Raw genomic sequence first — 19,811 nt, 5'->3', positions numbered from 1 at the left:
AACAAGTAAAAATGCCCATCTTTCAAAAAGTTAACAACTTGCAGGAGCGATGCAGCTATTTGCCATGAATATTTTTCTTCTCTCCTTTCTCCTTTGTAACAGATCTAGAACCCAAGGGCCAACTTGTTAGACAAGGCTGCTAAAGTGGATAAGGCTGTCCACCTCAACTGAAGCTGGGTATAGCCAGGAGTTCAATTCTTGCCCCTGAGCTCTAAGCCTGAAGTTTTGTGAGATACTTTCAGGAAGTTTGCCTTTCTTAAGCCCAGCATTTGGAATGCAGCTGCTACTAATAATACTGTCATTAAACGTCAGAGGTTGAACCCAGGGCTTCATGATTACCAGGCAAGTACTCTACCACAGGCAAGTACTCTACCACTGAACTAAATCTCATCCATAGCTGGTATTTGGAATACTATAAATTTGCTCTACCTCAAGCTAGGATCCTACAGGTGAGGCCCTAAGCCTCACCCTTTTTATGGCAGAAACAAGCTCTGGCTGTTCATCTCCACACTTCAGTATAGGTAAGACAAATAAATGCCTATCCAAACTTTTTTTCTTCAGATTTTTTTCTGAATAGTCATATCTAATCTCAATGCTCTCACCACTTCTTATTTATATCAATGATATAGAATGTCAGTTATTGGAGTATTTTAGATTTAGGCTTAGTAACAACTGTGTTTCCAGAAAGAGGTCTTTAATAAAAGCATTTTCAAATTTACCCTAGGCTCCACGATAGTGTGAGAATAATCTCATGAGGCCCTTTAAGCCTAACAAGATTCGTTCTACTGTAGAGTTACATTATAAAACAGTTTCCCTAGTAAAATAAACAGTTATAATCCTAAAAAAGCTACCAATCCTATTTCTGGGCAGCCTGAGTAGCAAGTGCAAACAGCTTTCACATTCCAAATTCCTGTTTACTGCCCCCAAACTTTAATAGCTTGCTGGGCATATTTAGTGGAGACAAATCTAGGTTATGAAGTAAAAATAGCCCATTTTCATTCATTACACTTAGTCCACTGAGTTAAGTTCACGGTGTAAACCACAACAGCTAGTCACCAGGACCAATAATGGTAAAAATTGTTAACAATTTACAAAACTGCCGATCTGTTAGTCTATAACACAGGTTCAAGGAATGACACAATGATGACTGCCCTGGAATTTGATTCATTTGATCATTTCTTATCTAATTTCACCATTTCTCATCGAATCTCATAATTTCTCATATAATTCTGCTTGAAATGAGTCACACTATTAAAAAGACTCCAAGTCGACAAAGGAATTCTGAACAAATCAGAGGTATTACAATACCTGACTTCAAAACATACTACTACAAGCAATAGTACAGTATATGGTGCTGGCATTAAAAATAGATACATAGACCAACAGAGCAGAATTTTTTTAAAAAAAGACATAAACCAACCTATTTACAATCAACAGATTTTCTATAAAGCCAGCAAGAGAATAATTGGAGAAAGTGGGAAGTCCCTTCAATAAAAGGTAGGTACAGGAGGGAAAAACTGGGAGAGTGCAAGGGAAGGTATGACAATGTCCAAAAAGAAATGTACTCATCACCTGACTTATGTAACTGTAAGCCCTCTGTACATCACCTTTATAATAATAAAAAAAATTTAAGTGCCAGGGAAACTGGTTATTTGTATTCAAAGGAAAGAAACTAGACTCCTATCTCTTGCTGTATTAAAAATGATTACTTCAAAATGGACCTAAATGTAAGACCTGAAACTATCAAGTTACAAAGAAATTCATTGGGAAATGATTCAGGACATCAGTCTTCGCAAAAGTTTTTGGTTATGACCCCAAAAGCACAGGCAACAAGAAGAAAATTGACAAATGAGATTCCATCAAACTAAAAAGAGATTCAGTAGAGCAGAGGAAACAACCAACAAAGTAGAGAAACAACCTACAGAATTGGAGAAAATGCCTGAAAACTAGTTGAACAAGGAATTAACATTCAGAAGGAACACAAATAACTCAACAGAAAAAAAAACTCAATAGATATTTCTTGAAACAGGATGTATACGTGGCCAACAAGCATATATAAAAATGCTCAGCATCACTGATCAGGAAAATGCAAATCAAAACCACAGTGAGAAGAATTTCACCCCAATTAGAATGGCTATTATCAAAGATAAAAACCTGCCTGTAAGACCCAGTACTCAGGAGGCTGAGGTGGAAGGGAGCACAAGACCAGCAAGGACAACATAATGGGATCTGTCTCAGAGAGACAGAGACACAAAAACACAGACACAAACAAAAAAACATATGCTGGCCAGGATGCACTTTCATACACTATGGAAATGTAAACTAGTACAGCCATTATGGAGAACAGTATAATGTCACCTAAACAAACTAGATCTGACATATGATCCAGCAACCCCACTATAGACTATACAATTCAAAGAAACTGTAATCAGTTATTGTGAAGAAGCATCTGCATATTGTGCCTACTGCCATACTACAAATGATCACAACAGCCAAGACATGGACTCAACCTAGGTACTTTTGAAAGTTGAATGAATACAGAAAAATACACAATGGAGTATTATTCAGCCATTAAAAGGGACTCGGGATGTGACTCAAGTGGTAGAGTGCTTGCCTAGTCCCTGAGTTCAATCCTTAGCATTGCCAAAAATAATAAACAGATAGATGACTGATAGATTTTTGTTATTTGCAACAATGAAGATGAAATTAGAAGAAATTATGTTAATAAGTCAGGCATAGATAGACAAAAAACATGTGTTGTCACATATAAGTAGGAGCTAAAAAGCTGATCTCAATCAGTAGCAATTAGAATATTGGCTACTAGAACCTGGGAAAGGGAAAGAGGCTGGAAAGAGAACACATATGGGTACAGAGTACAGCTGGGTAGGATAACTTCTGTAACTTCCCTACTCTGTAGCAGAGTAGGATAACTATGGTTGACAACCAATTGAATGTTTCAGAATTGTAGTGAGGACGTTGAACATTCCCAACAATTAGAAACAATAAATATCTAAGATAACAGACAAGCCAATTACATTGCTGTAACCATTACACACAGTATACAGGTTCTGAAGAATAATGCTGTACACTACAAATATGTACAATTATTTACGTGCCAATTAGGCTCAGTATCTCACATCAGTAATTCCAGATATTTGGGAGGTAGAAATAGAAGGACAGCAGGGTGAAATCAGCCCAGGCAAAAAAAGTAATAAAACTATCTCAAAGACGAAACAGAGACAAATGAAAAGAAGGGGGAGGATGCACTCAAAATTCAATGTTTATCCTACAAAATTAAGAAAAGTGAATGGGATGGAAGGGATGGGTGAAAATGTTGAAAGGGGTGACATTGAGCAAGATACTCAACTCTCATAAACTGCTTTGTTGAATGATAACTCCTGTGTACAAACAACTACTTAAAGATAATAAAAATATTTTAAACATTGTTTTTTTGGGGGGAAGAACTAACCAGGCATTGTGGCATGCATTGGTAGGAGAATCATAGTTTAAGGCTGACCCAGGCAAAAAGCATGAGAAGCTATCTGAAAACAACTAAAGCAAAAAGGGTTGGAGATGTGGCTCAAGTTGTAGAGCACCTGCCTAGCAAGCACAAGGCCTGAACTTCAAACTCCAGCACTGCCAAAAATAAAAAGAGAACTAAAATGGGCTAAAATTAGGAGAAAAACAAATCATAGAAAAGGTAAGTGAAGGAGACAGGAAATGATATCCAGCCACCAGGAAGGAAACACCATCCAGACTTGAACCAGTGTGTATAAATTATTAGGGGGGGAAGCATGCTGGAGTACAGTGGTATCCATCTGTTCATAGGAAAAGGACAAGGCTTTGGATTGTATCATAAATCCTGCAATGTACTGGGAAGTGTCCACCAAGATCTCAGAAAGAGGGATGTGAGGACAGAGAGCAAGCTGGGGATCTGGGGAAAGGGTCTGCATGCCCTATGTAGGCCAAGAAGAGCACGATCTGCAATACCCATGCAACTCCCCTCTCCATTAACACCCCTGGGCACTTCAGGGCCTCTGACTCACAGGAGTTTCTGCTACTCTAGAAATCTACTGCTGAATCACTGCAGATGAGAGAAGTGAAAGGAGAAGAAGCAGGATTTCCAAGGCAACAAAGCAGGGAAGCAGGACTTCCCTAAATAGGCACTGTTGTGTGTTAGCCCAATGCTAACAGATCAAAAACACCCAACACTCCATCCATGCAGCCCTCAGGCACTATCAAACCTCCATTCTGCCACTGGAAAGGATGCTGAGTAGGACAAAAATGAAAGAATCCTTTCTCAACATGAAGAGGAGGGAAGAGGGTAAGATTCAGGCATGACTGGACCAAGTTATTGGCACACTGAAAGTAAACCTAAATGAGACCGTTAGTTCTTCCCTCTAACCTGAGATGGGCATTATCTACCAGAGGGTGTTTCCCCCAAGACTAAAATCCACTCTCCCACTTCCATTTCCTTTTCCAAATCAGGGAACGACTCAGGATACATTGACATTTCTTGGCACTTAATCTCATCCTCATTAGGTTCTATCATCATCCTATCACTATTTATTACCACCCAATTATGTGATGTGATCATTTCATTTGAGAGTTGTATATGGAAAAAGCAATCAAAGCAATAACTAAGAACCGTGAAAATATTCAGCATTTTACCACATACAATCACAGATTTATATGCTTAACTTTTTTTAAGTGCTGGCTGGGTGCCTGTGGCTCACCCTTGTAACCCTAACTACTCAGGAGGCTGAGATCTGAAGATCATGGTTGGAAACTAGCCAGGGCAGGGAAGTCCACAAGACTCTTATTTCCAATTAAGCACCAAAAAAAAAAAAAAAAAAAAGCCAGAAGTAGAACTATGGCTCAATTGGCAGAGCACCTGCCTTGAGCAGAAAAGCTCAGGGATAGCACATAGGCCCTAAGTTCAAGCCCCAGGCTTGGCACAAGCAAGCGTGCACGCACACACACGTGCACAAACACACACACACACACACACACACACACACACTCACGTGCCAATAGAAGACAGCTGGATCTGTGAGTGCCTGATTGAAAGCTGGTGGCATTCAGGTTCCACCTACTTGCTTCCCCCACCTCACCTTACATATATCCTTCTCCCAGACCTCTGCTGTTCTTCTCTTCTTAGCACCATCCTCCTCTGAAACATGTTATTTCCCCCCCAGAGGTGCCCTGGGCAGGAGCCAGAGCTAGGATGTACTCTGGCCCATTGAGCACATATTAAAATAGGGGCAAAGGTGAGGGAAAGAGTTACAAAGGCTGTAAAATTGAACAAGTGGCTATAACACCTCCAGCTGCACTGGTCTAGAAATGTCCTGAAGATCACAGATTTCCCTCACTCATATTAATCCCTTCCCCCTTCCCCCACTCTGTTGACTGAGGTTCATATCCTGACTTTTTTCTACCCATAATCCATTTTTCCCCTTTCCTCACAACAGAGGGATATGACAAACATATCGTTTTTATTTGACCCATACTGACCCCTGCATCAAAAATGCATCTACCCTAAGGCAGCCAAGGTGACCTAGAAGCTGTCCTGTCATTGCTGAGGCAAAGGAACCCAGAAGGAATCACTGGTAGTACTGGTTTCATTGGGGCGAAACTCAAATGAAGAGAATCTCTCCATCTTTCCCTGTTAAGAAGATACCCAGATCCATTAGGTGAAACAAAGGCTAGCAATGCGCAGAGGACACTTCAAACTTCTGGTAATCAATACACTCTTGGCCACTGTCACTGTCACTCAAAGTAACCATACTGAGGACTCCCGACGTCATCAGGAGGTTCTGGCTTAGGTGGCAAAAGACCAAGAGACAAAAAACCAGAGTAAGATCAGAGGTTCAGAACTTCCTGACTGCTATCCCCACAAGACCAGCTCCACCAGCCCATACCACTAAAGGTCCCTCTCATCTCAGCTCTGCAGTTCTGATGAAATTTCCATACCTGGGAGTTAAAAAAAATCTTAGGTGTACACATATCCAGTGTAGCCCCCTCCTCACAATACATTAGGATCTCCTGCACTCAACCCTAGGAGTGGTTTGATACTACTTTACCAAAAAATACATACACCCCATTCCAGTATTCAAGATAACAATGCACACAAGTAACTAAATATTTACCAAAAACTGCTTACATCTCCTGAAAGAAACATACTAGGATATTTATTATTTCTCAAAAAAAAACTTTAAAATGACCACTGCCATCTGTAACTTGGCTATGCACCCTACTCATTCTGTCTCCTCCCCAGTGCTCCTCCCTGCTCATCAATTAGTGCTAATAAGGTTAGAACTCTGTGCAAGGCTGTGCCTGAACAGTATGTAAGGTACTGCCATGAAGTATGTATATGTGTATGTGTGCATGTGCACGCACACACACACTTGCGCACTTGCACCTGCCAATACTGAAGCTTGAATTCAGGGACTAGGCACTGTCTGAGCTTTTCTGCTCAAGGCTGGTACTCTACCACTTGAGACACAATTCCACATCTGGCTCTTAGGTTATAAACTGGAGATAAGATTCTCATGGACTTTCCTGCCTGAGCTACCTTTGAACCATGATTCTCAGATCTCGGCCTCCTGAGTAGCAAGGATTACAGGTGAGAGCCACCAGCATCCAGCTTTTATGAAGCTTTAAAGTTGTCCAAGTAAAGGAAAAACTAGAAACTCAATTCACTACTTTTGGGGAGAATTTGAAGCACTGGTCCATTCTGATCTCCTCACATCACCACAATGGTAGCTGTTGCCGTATCAAACACAATGCGGGAGCTGTCCTTATGAAAAGAGTGAAACAGAGCAAGTCAGAGCAAGGCAAAGCCAGAGAGTGCCACCAACCACCACAGAAAACAATCACTTGAGCTGTCTCCAGGACAATTTCTCAAATATTTCTCAAGTCTTTGACAACCATACTACTGAGGAATAGCAGAGCACACACACCCTACACACCAGAAGGGCCTTGAGGAGTGTCATGGGAACGCAAGTTAGAAGAGCTAGCCATCTTTAGATCTTCCAAACCTGAAAGACATCAAGCATGCTAGACCAGAGACAACCTGGGGCTGCTTCCCTTAATACTGAGTCCTACAGGAAGGGAATGAGACAATCATACTCAGAGGAGCTAGAGGGCTGTATGTACAGGACCAGGAAAACTCATTGGGCAGATGAGCTGGGTCATGGGGGAAAAGAGAGAAAAGCTCCCACAGGTCCTTAAACACTTGCCAGGTTGTTCAGTTCACACTGTAGGCTGACCATCCTATATCTAGTCTCCCTTCTTTCTGAGACCTCCCTCCCTAGGCTTCAGGAAAAGACAACCTCATCCAACTAGGATGAAATAAGGAGTTCTCCCACCTGGCCTTCCATCAACATCTCCAGAGGCCAGTTTAGCAGAATTCTGGGGCCAAACCAGGGTATCTGATTCAGCAAGCAAATGGGACCCAAAACAATGCATTTTTAACTGAAGTTCTCAGGTGTTAAAGAGGATGCTGGTCTGAAGACAACACTGTGTGAAGAACTGGCCTAAACCAATCAGCACACAGCATTCTCACAGCCCTGTTAGTGGACCAGGAAAGGTATGTGCCCCTCAGCTTCCACAGAGGGAAGGAAGGACTGGTATACATCGCAGCTGGAGACCCAGCTGGCATGTCTCCTTTCCGGCTCTTACTGAAGAGAAGCAAGGAAGCACCACATTCCCAATGACTTAATGACCAGCTAAAAGCCATAAGGTGACTGAGCCTACAGAGAAATCAGCAATGATGGCTGCAGAAAGGAGAGGAGAGAAGAATCTAGGTAGGTCCTTGATGAAAATGCTAAGCAGCTGATGAAGTAATGCCACTATCTCATCTGCAGTCAAAAGCATCCTAATGGCACACACACTAGTCCAAGGGTTCCTTGAATTGGGGATCCCTAATTCCTAATTGGATCTTGTTCCCCAGAAACACTAGGTGGCTAAATATGCTTCCTCCACAGTTTTAGAATTTATACTAGGTCATCTTTCTTTAAAATCCAGGTTAATGGGTTAACAAATGTATACCTTTTAAAATGCACATGTTAGAGGGAGAAAAAAAAGCAGTCTACATCTAGAGTGAAAAATCTGATCAGACAGCTACTATATAACAGCAGCTGGTACCAGCAGCATGAAGGCTTTGCTTCAAGGTTGGGTGCAGGAAGGGGCAGAAGATACTTAGTAGTAGACCTGAGAATTCTACCTAGTAAAATACAACAAGAAGGATGCTTCAGGAACCTGAGGACTGGAGAATTGTCAAGTGTGTGAGATAGGGCTCTGGGAAGGAAAGGAGCTGGGAAAAGTAAATGATTTACTCCTGCAGAGTCCCCATCCCTCCTCCTAGAGGTCAGAGAACATTCTTAGTCTTCCTGACTTGATTCCAGCAAATGGATGCCTTATTTTTATTAGGAAGTGACAGCTGAGCCAATGAAGTACCCTGTCATACATATGTGTTTGCCTGGTCCAGGTCAGGGTTATAGGCAAACACCAGGAAACCACTAGGCTGGCTGGTAGACACCGACCTGATGACCATCACAGAACACAAGGAAGATGTAGACAAAAGAAAAAAGAGGAGAAGAGCACAAAGAAGCCAGACCCTTGCTTCCCAATTCCAAAAAAGGGTTGGTTAGAGATTAGCCTTGCAGAGAAAAGGCTGATCTAGTCTCAAGTTTTGAGACTAGGCCATGTGCTCTAAGCACATGGTTGACTCATCGTAAAAGCTCAGGTTCCTGTGGTTACTAAGCACCAGAGGCTGCTCCAAGCACTTGAAGAGTATGAATCTATCCCATACTCCAACAAGCCTCTGTGATTGCTGCCACCATCAGCAGAGTTTTACAGATGGAGAAATGCAAGGAAAGATTAAGCTACTTGCCTAAAGTTGTAAGGCTATTTGAGGTCTCAGTAAGCACAGCTCCAGAGTGATGACAGATCTAGGAATAAAACTGATGCTTTTCAAAGATGTATATGCTCAATACATGACTGAGTAAATAATTTCCTGATTTATAAAGTAAAAAATAATGAAAATAAAAATTATTCACACTGGAGAATCTAAGTGTTTCTCATCCTTACACTGATACATAAAGCCCTTATTTTTAAATCCTGTGAAGGAAGTTCACTTATTCAATAGAAATGACCCTAGATCATGACAGACCTGAGTTTGAATCCAGTGTGAACCCTCATGCTTCTTCCGTGCCACAGCTTAAGACCACTCAGGAGATACCTGAAAGACCTGACCCAGGTCTGGAATGTAGCGGGTACTCAGAAAAGGTTGGGTTCCTGCTCCTTTAGGATTAAAAAAATAAATAAATACTTAAAGAGCCTCCCAAGCTGCCAAGAATAAAGCCCAAAGTTAAAATAACTTCTCTAGGAAGATCAAGAACAGGCAAAGGATATGAACAGGTAATTCCCAGAAGCTAGAATATAAATTAGCATGGAAAGGTTTTCAATACTTTTGGCAATTTGGAAAATGTAATTAAAACAATAATGCCTTCTCTGCCCATTAGACTGACCACATTAACAAGACATATTCTGTTCAGTGCAGGCCAAGTCAGAGGGAAGTGGACAATTTTGTCAACTAATGGAAGGGGTATAAACTGAAAAAGCGTCCTGGTAGACAATTTGGTAAAGTCATCAGTTTAAAATTGCTCCTTGCCCCAGAAATCCTTCTAGAGATCTAAAAACTGAAATGAGTGTTAACAATGATGTGGTTCATAGATTCCAAGCCATTTTTAGATCAATAAATGTGAAACAATCTCAATGCTCATCAACAGATGGTTAAATAGTCGTATGCCCACAATTTAGAGTGTAGACCCATACACACAAAATTCCTATCAGTCCAGAAAAACCTCCAGAACATAGCATCAATTTTATAAAAGTACAGAAATTATTGTACAACATGACTATACTTCGGTTTACAATGGGAGTACTTAAAATAGGTCTAGAAGCAATGATGTAATGGATGGGGATATAGCTTGGTGGTAGAATACTTCCTTAGCACGTATGAAACCCTGAGCTTGATCCTAGCATGCATGCACACATGCACACATGCACACACACACACACACACACACACACACACACACACACATAAACACACAAAGTGAAAGCAATGACATTTAAGTAGCAGTCAGCACACCTACTGCCCACATCTTGGTTTCTAACACTAGTCCCCACCAAAACGAACCAGGACTGTAGAAAATGAGCCCTAACCATAGCTGATTCCAGGGTTAGGGCAAGGAAAATACAAGCCAAGACTAGATTTTGTGCTAGAAAGAAAAGAAATTCTCAAAGAACGAGAGGGACAAGTCAAAAGAAACTAACAGCCAGCTGCAAGGGCTCCCACTGGCCAAATCTGGAGCAATTTGAGCAACACAATGCACAGTGAGTGTAATAAACTATGATCTGTTGAGTAAAGCAAAAATTCATGAATCCAGAGTTGTAAATCAAAAAGTAAATAAATATGGTAGAAAGAAAAGTTCTTTTTAGTATTATTCCAACTAATAAATGTAGAAGGAAATGAGGACTTAGTCAATTACCATCTGTCAATTCTTATAATGATTCAGATAAGAATCAAACATCAATGGATTATAAAACTAGTGGGTGAGAGAATGAGGAACAGCAGTGTATTAACATAGTCTCAAATTCTTCCTCTAGGAGATACATATCAATCATGAAGGGAAAATAACTTTTCAAGGATGTGGATACCATCCTAATCAAGTAATGAAAGTTAACAAGCCAAGTGAAGGGGATGGATAAAGCTTGGCATGTGTCCTTAGATTAAAAAAAAAAAAAAAAACTAGCAAAACTGCAGCTTCAGCAGTATTACTACCATACATAACCTGAATCTAATCACCAGGAAACCACAAGAAATCCAAACTGAAAGACATTATCTAAAAACAAGGCAGTAGTCTTGAATGTCAGTGTCATGAAAACAAAGAAAGATTCAGGAACTATTCCAGACTAAAGAAGACAAGAGATGGTACAACATAGTGCCACAAAAGAGTTAGGGGTTTTCTTTTGCCATAAATGAGCTAAGAATTTTCTTTTGCTAAAAAGAACCTTATTGGAGCAACTGGCAAGATCTGAAAAGGACCTTACATTTAAAAAATAGCATTTTCTTAATGTTAATTTTCCTGTCTTGTGATATAAGAGAGTATCTTTGTTTTTAGGAAACATACAACAAATATTTGGTGCTATAAGGGCACAGAGGCTGCAAATTGCTACTAAATATTGAAGAGAAGAATAAAAGAAATATAAGAAAATGTTAATATTATAAAAATCTAGATAAAGGGTATCTGTGAATTCTTTACACTATCCTTGAACCTTTTTTTTTTTTTTTTTTTTGGTCCCAGTCCTAGGGTTTGAACTCAGGCCCTGGGTACTGTCACTGAGCTTTTGTGCTCAAGACTAGCTCTCTAAAACTTGAGTCACAGTTCCACTTCTGGATTTTTGGTGGTTAATTGGATATAAGAGTCTCACAGGCCTTCCCAGACTGGCTTTAAACCATCATCCTCAGATCTCAGCCTCCTGAGTAGCTAATATTACAGGCAGTGCCCAGCTTATTCTTGCCAACTTTTCAATGAGTCTGAGATCAAAATACAAAAAATAAATAAAAAGTAGGAGAGCTAAGTATGCTTTATGTTTAGAAATATAGGTAAATTCCTGAGGATGATAAAACTGTCCTTACAAGCAGGGAGACAGGCAGGCAAAATACAACAAGCCTGGTTGATATGTTCGCCCCAAAGTAGGCTCTGCTTACAGAACTTCTGCCGCCACACAATAGGGGGCAGAGGGGTAGAGGAAGCTATAATTTTAATTTTTTTATAAGTCATGGGGCTTGAATTCAGGGCCTGAGCATTGTCCTTGAGCTTTTTTGCTCAAGGCTAGCACTCTATCACTTTGAACCACAGATCCACTTCAGCTTTTTAGGTGTTCTCATAAACTTTCCTGCTGGCTTTGAACTTCAATCCTCAAATATTAGCTGTCTGAGTAACTAGGATTATAGGCATGAGCCACTGGCACCCGGCTTCACTTTATTTTTGTGGCAATACCAGGCTTGAACTCAAGGCCTCGGGCTCTTGCTCAGCTTTCTCATCCACAGCTGGCACTCAAGTCAGCCCTTCATTCTGGATCCCTCACCAACACATGAATTAAATTCTACAAAGAACCAGTGATATAATCAAGCCTTCTTCACTGCAGACTTGTGCTATTTTTTCAAAGCCTTCTGACACTATAAACAGTTGATGATGCTGTGGGAACTTTTCCGGAATATATGTTAACAAGGAGGAGTTCTTAATTAAGAAGCCCAAATAGGATAAAACAGTCTTAGTTGGAAGTTCCTGCTCTAATCTGCTGGATTATTTATTTATTTATTTATTGCCAGTCCTGTGGCTTGAACTTAGGACCTAACACTGTTCCTGAGCTGTTGTTGCTCAAGGCTAGCACACTACCATATGATCCACAGTTCCATTTCCAGGTTTTTTTTAGTGGTTAATAGGAGATAAGAGTCTCACAGACTCTCCTGCCTGGATTGGCTTTGAGCCACAGTTCTTAGAACTCCACCTCCTGAGTAGCTAGGATTACAGGCTTGAATCACCAGCACTTGGCTTACTGAAATGATTGAGATGTTCTACCACTAGGTGGTGACAGGGTTAGGTGATCCCAGTGTTTTCCCAACCCATTTCTATGGTGAATTCCCAGGGATGCTGACTATAAATGCTCCAGATAGGCAGCCAGCTAAAGAGACTTGTTGGACCAGTAGTTCTCTATCATACATACCATCTCTCTGCTGCTGTTCTACCACTTACCAAAAGCATATAGATAGATAGATAGATAGATAGATAGATAGATAGATAGATAGATACATATAGATATATATGTATATATATACATATATATATACATTACTTCATTTCATCATTTCCTTAAGATGACCTTTTTAAAAGTATTAATATTTATTTTAACAGTAATATTACAAAAGATCTAATTTCCACAACAATAGAATAAGCTAAGGTCTGTCCTGGGTATAAGTCTGCATAGGAAAGGCTTAGCTAAGTAAATGAATAATTTGAGATGGAAGATGACAAATGAAAAACAAGTTGAAAAGATACCATAGCTGGGTAAGTACAGCTAATTCTATCAGAAAGCTCAGCACAAATGCAGGCCTCCTTTCTCTTTGAATTTATCCAGCATCCAGGTCTTTAATACCTGCCTTTGAGCCAGACCCTGCCAGTGACTTTAGCTTGTTGCTAGAGTGTTTGCAAGACACTACAGGGATCAAGGCCCAGAGCAGCTCTGTTCACATGCAATGCCACTACTGGAAAGTTATCCTGGTCTCCAGTCACTGACATTCCAGTAGAACCACCACATTGACTCCCTACATGGGTACCAGCTGAAGAGACCAAAGAATGCCCAAAACAAAGGCTCTAGCCTAAATCAAAAGATAAAATCTCTATTAAAGATTGTTTTCAATCATAGAAAAATTAGGCTTAGGGCTGGGAAGGTGGCTCAGTGGTAGAGCGCTTGCCTTGCATTCATGAGGCCCTGGGTTTGATTCCTCAGCACCACATAAGCAAAAACAAAAAAAGCCGGAAGTGGCACTGTGGCTCAAGTGGTAGAGCACTAGCCTTGAGCTGAAGACTAAGGGACAGCGCCCAGGCCCAGAATTCAGGTCCCACTACCAGACCCCTCCCCCCCAAAAAAAAAGAAAAAGAAAAAAAAGGAAAAATTAGGCTTAATTCTAGGATAATCTACATCTTAGACTGTGTATCGATACTGAAGTCAGCTAGATTTCAAAACAAACTCAGCAAAGGAGGATCTGTTTCATCTTTTAAAAATTAGAACATTAGCTGGGCCTCGGTAGCTCCCAGGATAATCCTAGCTACTCAGGAGGCTGAGATCTGAGGATTGCAGTTTAAAGCCAGCCCAGGCAGGAATGTCTGTGAGACTCTTATCTCCAACTAACAACCAGAAAAACTGGAAGTGGTGCTGTGGCTAAGTGGTAGAGCGCTAGCCTTGAGTGAAAGAGAAAGAGCTCAGGAGCCGCACCCAGACCCTGAGTTCAAGCCCCACAACGGACCAAAAAAAAAAAACAAAAAAAAAAAAAAACAAGGGGTAGGGGGACATTTAAATCCAGAGTTTGCATGTGATACAAGCCAGAATTCACACTCAGGTCAGGCTGCTCTGGCCCTTTCTAGCCCCGGGAGTGTCCCCATATTCCACACAATCCACTGTAAACACATATGAACCAGCCAAAATTCCACTGGAACACACCAATATCCAGCGCCAATGCCCCCTTCCCCCTCTTTGGTTCCGATACCCTAATGGGCAGGTGACAAATCACATTCTACCTTTAAGCAATCTCTCAATACAAAACCCATTCAGAGGCAAAGCAAAAGACTAGATGATGGGTTTTATAACTGTCTACACTTTTTTGGTACCCAGAGGAATATTTGCATGACCTGTCAACTCTGGGCAGGAGGAACCCATCATTATGTAATGTCAGAGGGCAGGCTACAAGGGGGGGTAGGGAAGTGGAGCCCATCAACACTGCTCTCCCTCTCCTACAAAGATATAAATTTACGTCTGACATTTTGAGTGTTTCAGTCTTCTATGGCCTACACATTTCATGACTGGCTTTCAAAAGACAAACACAGATCCCAGCAAATCTCTCAGGCCTCAATTAACTGACTGGCAAAACCAAAGAGAAATAGAAACATAAAAAGCTAAAATTCAAGACACACTATCGGGGCTTGTGGACGGGAAGAAAAGGGAAGGAGAGTTAGAAGATGGAAACCCAGTTCCTAAGCCAAGTCGCACGTTTATTTTTACGTGATTCTGTTGACACTCAAAACAGAGCGAGGCCTTCAGGGTCTGGAGTCACTGGATCCAACCCCGGAGACGCACCAGGCAGGCGCAGCGACCCAGGCACCGGGCCCTGCGCCCAGCATCCTGCAACTCCCGCCAGCCCCGGGCGACCCGTCCTTCTGTGGGTACCGGTCGGCCCGGCTCCGACTGTTCTCCACAGACGCCACCGTCAGCGAACTGCTAAGCTGTGCATTTCCATGACAACCACGGGCGCCGTCCCGGTCCGGCCCAGCAGGGAACCGAGATGCGCTCCCCGCACCCAGGTCCGTCCTGGCCTCCGGCTTCCAGCCGCCGCCGCGCGGCTCAGGCCCGGCCCGGACCGACCCGGCCCACTTACCTGGCGCGCCCTGGCCCGTGGCACCCGTCGCCCGGCTGTCCTGCGTCGCTCCGGGCGATGCGCTCGGGCCTAGCCGCAACAGCGTCACTGCGTGGTGGGGAAGTCTGGAGGGAACTCAGGGGCTGGTCCTCCAGCCCCGGCCCGCGGCGCCGGCTCCGGCCGCGAACCCGCTGCCCGCGCGCAGCCTGAACTCAGCCACCACCACCACAGCCGCCGTCGCTCTAGAAGCCGCGCGCGGCCCCGCCCAAGCCCCGCCCACTCTCCGCGCATGCGCACCCCGCGATCCTCGGTGGGCGCGTGGGCCCCGCCCCCGGCTGGATCCGCCTCCTCCGGCAGCAGAGGTGGGTGGCCCCGAAGCGGGCGCTGATTTCGGATCCCACGTTGGGTGACCGCGTCACCTGCAGGGAATTTTGAACTACTGAACTAAACGACAGCCTTGGTCCACGGGGAAGAAGCTTCCTTACAGGAGCCGCCACCCAGAGACGCGCTCAGGCCGTTGGCCCTGTGGATGAGGATGCTTCCGAATGAAGGAATCACACCCAGGAGATGGTTAACAACGGGAAACAAACAAAAATTAAAACCTCAGGACTCGGGAAACAGATTGCAGCAAGAAGAGATGGCTAACATCCTGAGTGTCTGACCTCCTCGGCCTCTTTTGACATATATGCATGAATGTGTGTTTATAGATCCCAACACATAGAAAGTCCTTCCATTTCTCCCCCAAATTCTGTCTTTCGACCCGCAGACAAAAACAGAATAGTCAGAAGTGTGGGAAGAAATGTATCTTATTTTATTCTGCTTTATCTTTATTTTTGTTTCTGAGACACAAAGGCTAAAGAACATGAAAAAGTAACTCAATCCATTTAAAGAAAAAATAAAAGATAAATTTAAAGACAGTTTGTAATACTTTTCTTCTCTCTAAATTAAAAGACAACTGAGTCAGCCAATGGTGGTTCACACTAATAATCCTAGCTACTCAGGAGGCTGAGTTCTGAGGATTGTGGTTCAAAGTCAGCCCTGGCAGGAAAACTTGTGAGACTCTTATTTCCAATTAATCACCAGAAAACTGGAAGTGGAGTTGTGGCTCAAAGTGGTAGAGCACTAGACTTGGAGTGCAAAAGCTCAGGGACAGTGCCCAGACTCTGAGTTCAAGCCCCAGGAACAAAAACAAACAAAAAACCCACCTAAATAATTAAAGGGAATCAAAGTCACACAAAGAAAAACTAGAAGGGAAATTAGATTTTTTAATTTATTATTTATTTTTTGCAGGTCTTGAGGCTTGAACTCTGGGCCTGTGCTCTGTCCCTGTGCCTTTTTTGCTCAAGACTAGTGCTCTACAAGTTTAGCCACAGATACACTTCCAGCTTTCCTGTGATTAATTGGAGATATGAGTCTCATAGACTTTCCTGCTCAGGCTGGCCTCCAACCATGATCCTCAGATCTCAGCCTCCTGAGTAGTTAGGATTACAGGCATGAGCTACCAGCAGCCTTGCTAGAAAAATACTTTGAGAAAAAGAAATGATACTGAACTGCCAGTACCTCCCCCATTTTCCAATGCCTTGCATTTAGCAAACAATGACACAGTTTTGTTGAGACTGCTGGTTCTCTAATCTGGCTATATGCTAGGATCATTTCAAGAGCTGCTCCAGACAGATTAAGTCAGCATCTCTGAAGGAAGGGGCTCAAACTTTAGAATTTTATAAAGATTTACTGGATGATTTTTTTTTGGGGGGGTCCAGTCGTGGGGCCTGAACTCTGGGCCTGGGCACTGTCCTTCAGCTCTTCAGCTCAAGGCTAGCACCCTACCACTTGAGCCACAGTGCCACTTCTGGCTTTTTTTCTTTTTGCTTATGTGGTGCTGAGGAATCGAACGGAGGGCCTCAGGCATACAAGGCAAGCGCTCTACTACTGAGCCACCTTCCCAGCCCCAGATGATTTTTTTTTTACATGAAGCAGGACTGTAAACCATTCATTTAGCTAATTGCTTCACCTTGTCCTTGTTGACTAGTCCCAAGATAAACCCAAATTCACTATTTGAACTGAATTCAATTTAGCAAGTATTTTTATATCCACTTCATGTCAACCTCTGCAGAAAAACCTTTGCTACTCAAACATGTCTTATAGACCAGCAACTTCAGCAGCACCAGAGAATGCTAGGCCCCACCACAGACATATTGAGTCACTATGGACACTTAACAAGGTCCTCAAGTACCCTTATGGTCTGAGAAACACACACTCACCTAATTGTTACCTTACATTGAATTTCATTTCCTTTATTAGTCACTCTATTTCAGCTTGCTTTCTCTTCTCTGGCTAAAATGAAGCATCTAATATGAAGTAGGTTGAGGCTAGGCAGAGATAAAATGAGATGAGATAGCAGTACAGTGGATTTGCTGAGTAAAAGGAAGAGGTGAGGTCTGATTAGCTCTTAGAGAGATAGAAGCATTTCTTAGCACTCCAAGGAATAGAGTGTGAGAGGCTATTGGGATGGGCTATTCTGAAAGAAATATCTTTTGTTTCTGATACTGCCAATTCCCTGGGAATGACCCAGGTGTGCTGGCAGGATTCTGTGGTCTTATGTGTGTGTGTTGAAGCAGGTTTGTTTGTCAGGGTGCATGCTGGCATTGTGCCTTTCCATTAGGATTAACCTCATGCTATGGGATCCAGGAAGAGTGGGGCTTTTATTTATTTCATTCTTGGGCAGTACAGAGATTTGAACTCAGGGCCTCATGTTTGGTAAGCAAATTCTCTACCACTCAAGCCTTTTATGCTTTAGTTGTTTCTCAGATAGGGTCTCACATTTGCTTGGGTCCACCCTGGACCACAATCCTTTTATCCCTGTCTCCTACCCCTAGTACCTGGGATTCTAGATGTGCACTATGCTGTATGTGAGTGTGAATGTGTGTGTGTGTGTGTGTGTGTGTGTGTGTGTTTCTTTTAAAAGAAAATCTCAGCCTCTCACTGGGATTACAGGCATATATCACCATTTTTAAGGGCTGGCCCTTAGGAGACACAGATCAACCATAGATGTTGTTGTTTTTCTAATTAACTTCACAAAAGAAACCTCTTCTTGAAGTGACTACAATCTGTAGAGGGAAGTGTAGTCACACCTCAACCAAACACATGGAGGTAAGTATGTAATAAGCACAACTGCCATGGAGCAATTCTAAGAATAGTGTCATCTGTTATTTTCTATTGTATTTCCTTAAATCTTGTCATTTGATTGATTTCATGATTCAAGAATAGATTGCAACCCACGAATTTCTTTTTAAGTTTCCCAGAGACATAGTAAATTTGCAAGGAAAGCATTTGGATGAATTCTGCTTGGACTCACAAAAGCTGATTCATAATTTAGTTGATTGTGCTAAATTGCATAATTTAGCATTGTGGCTAAATGTGCATTTCCAGGGTTGGGTGTGGTGGTACACATCTGTAATCCCAGCTCTTTGAGAGGTAGGAGAATCTGGTCTAAGGCAAGGCCCAGGCTAAAAACAAGAGGTTCCGCTTGAAAAAATAATGAAAGCAAAATAGCTAGGAGTGTGCTTTCTTGTGACAGAGTGTCTGGCTAGCAAGTACAGGGCTCTGAGTTCAAATCCCTGTAAGCATGGCTTCCAGGATTCCTGCCCAATTTCAAAACTATCTGTTCCCAAGTTACTTCGTGTTGCTAAGCCTGTTTCCCATCTGAAAATGATATCATTTAAAGATCTATGCTTCTCCTCATTGCATCTCCTTGTCTGAGTTTACCTTGGCTGTCCCACAGGTAGCAGTAACTGAGAAGCCTCTGGATACTAGACATTAAGTACAATGATGGACAGAGTGCATTATGGGAGCCTGAGAACAGGACAGGACCTCAGAATCATTGAGGCTCAGAAGGCAGGTTCGAAGACATGTACAAACATAATCCTTACTTGCTGACACAGGAAGCAAAGTACTTTTTGACACAGTAAAAGGAAGACTTTTAAAAGATCTTTACAACTAGTATTTTTAAAACTGCATGTGTTTAATGTATAAAATTTGATGAGTTTGCAAATATGCATACATGTGTATTATTGTCATAACTAAGGTAATAAACTCTCCTCCAAATTCCCTGATGTTGAATTAAAATTAAGACTTTTCAATTTTTCAAATTTAAAATTGAATTTGTTAACTACCTAAGAGTTAACTAAAGAAGTGTAGGACCTCTACGATGAAAACTTTAAAAACCTGAAAAAGGAAATTAAAGCAGAACTTAGGAAGTGGAAAAACCTCCCATGCTCTTGGATTGGGAGGATCAACATCATGAAAATGGCAATACTTCCAAAGGCTATCTACAAATCCAATACGATACCTATCTATATTTCAACCTCATTCTTCAATGAAATAGAAGAAGCAACCCAAAAATTCATATAGAAAAATAAAAGACCCCAAACAGCAAAAACGATCCTCAACAGAAAGAACAGTGCTGGAGGAATATCAATACCAAATTTCAAACTCTACTACAAAGCCATAGTAATCAAAACTGGCACAAGAACAGACCTGAGGACCAGTGGAATAGAACTGAACCAGAAATGAACCCACAGACCTATAGCCAACTAATCTTCGATAA

The 19,811-nt window shown here is 42.0% G+C and overlaps 1 protein-coding gene across 7 annotated transcripts in view; it reads right to left on the bottom strand.

Moving 5' to 3' along the window:
* Inpp4a (inositol polyphosphate-4-phosphatase type I A) overlaps nucleotides 1–15,433 on the bottom strand; it is a 136,376-nt gene extending 120,943 nt beyond the window's left edge. For all 7 annotated transcript variants that reach the window (XM_069988480.1, XM_069988481.1, XM_069988484.1 and 4 more), the window contains exon 1: nucleotides 15,227–15,433. The gene's annotated coding sequence lies outside the window, so the exon portion shown is untranslated. The remainder of the gene's footprint in view (nucleotides 1–15,226) is intronic.
* Between the last annotated feature and the right edge of the window lie 4,378 nt (nucleotides 15,434–19,811).

The sequence above is a fragment of the Dipodomys merriami genome, unplaced genomic scaffold (assembly GCF_024711535.1).
Source record: "Dipodomys merriami isolate MVZ:Mamm:240054 unplaced genomic scaffold, mDipMer1.0.p SCAF_36, whole genome shotgun sequence".
NCBI classification, from domain to species: domain Eukaryota; kingdom Metazoa; phylum Chordata; class Mammalia; order Rodentia; family Heteromyidae; genus Dipodomys; species Dipodomys merriami.
This window is presented reverse-complemented; position numbering and strand designations above follow the sequence as displayed.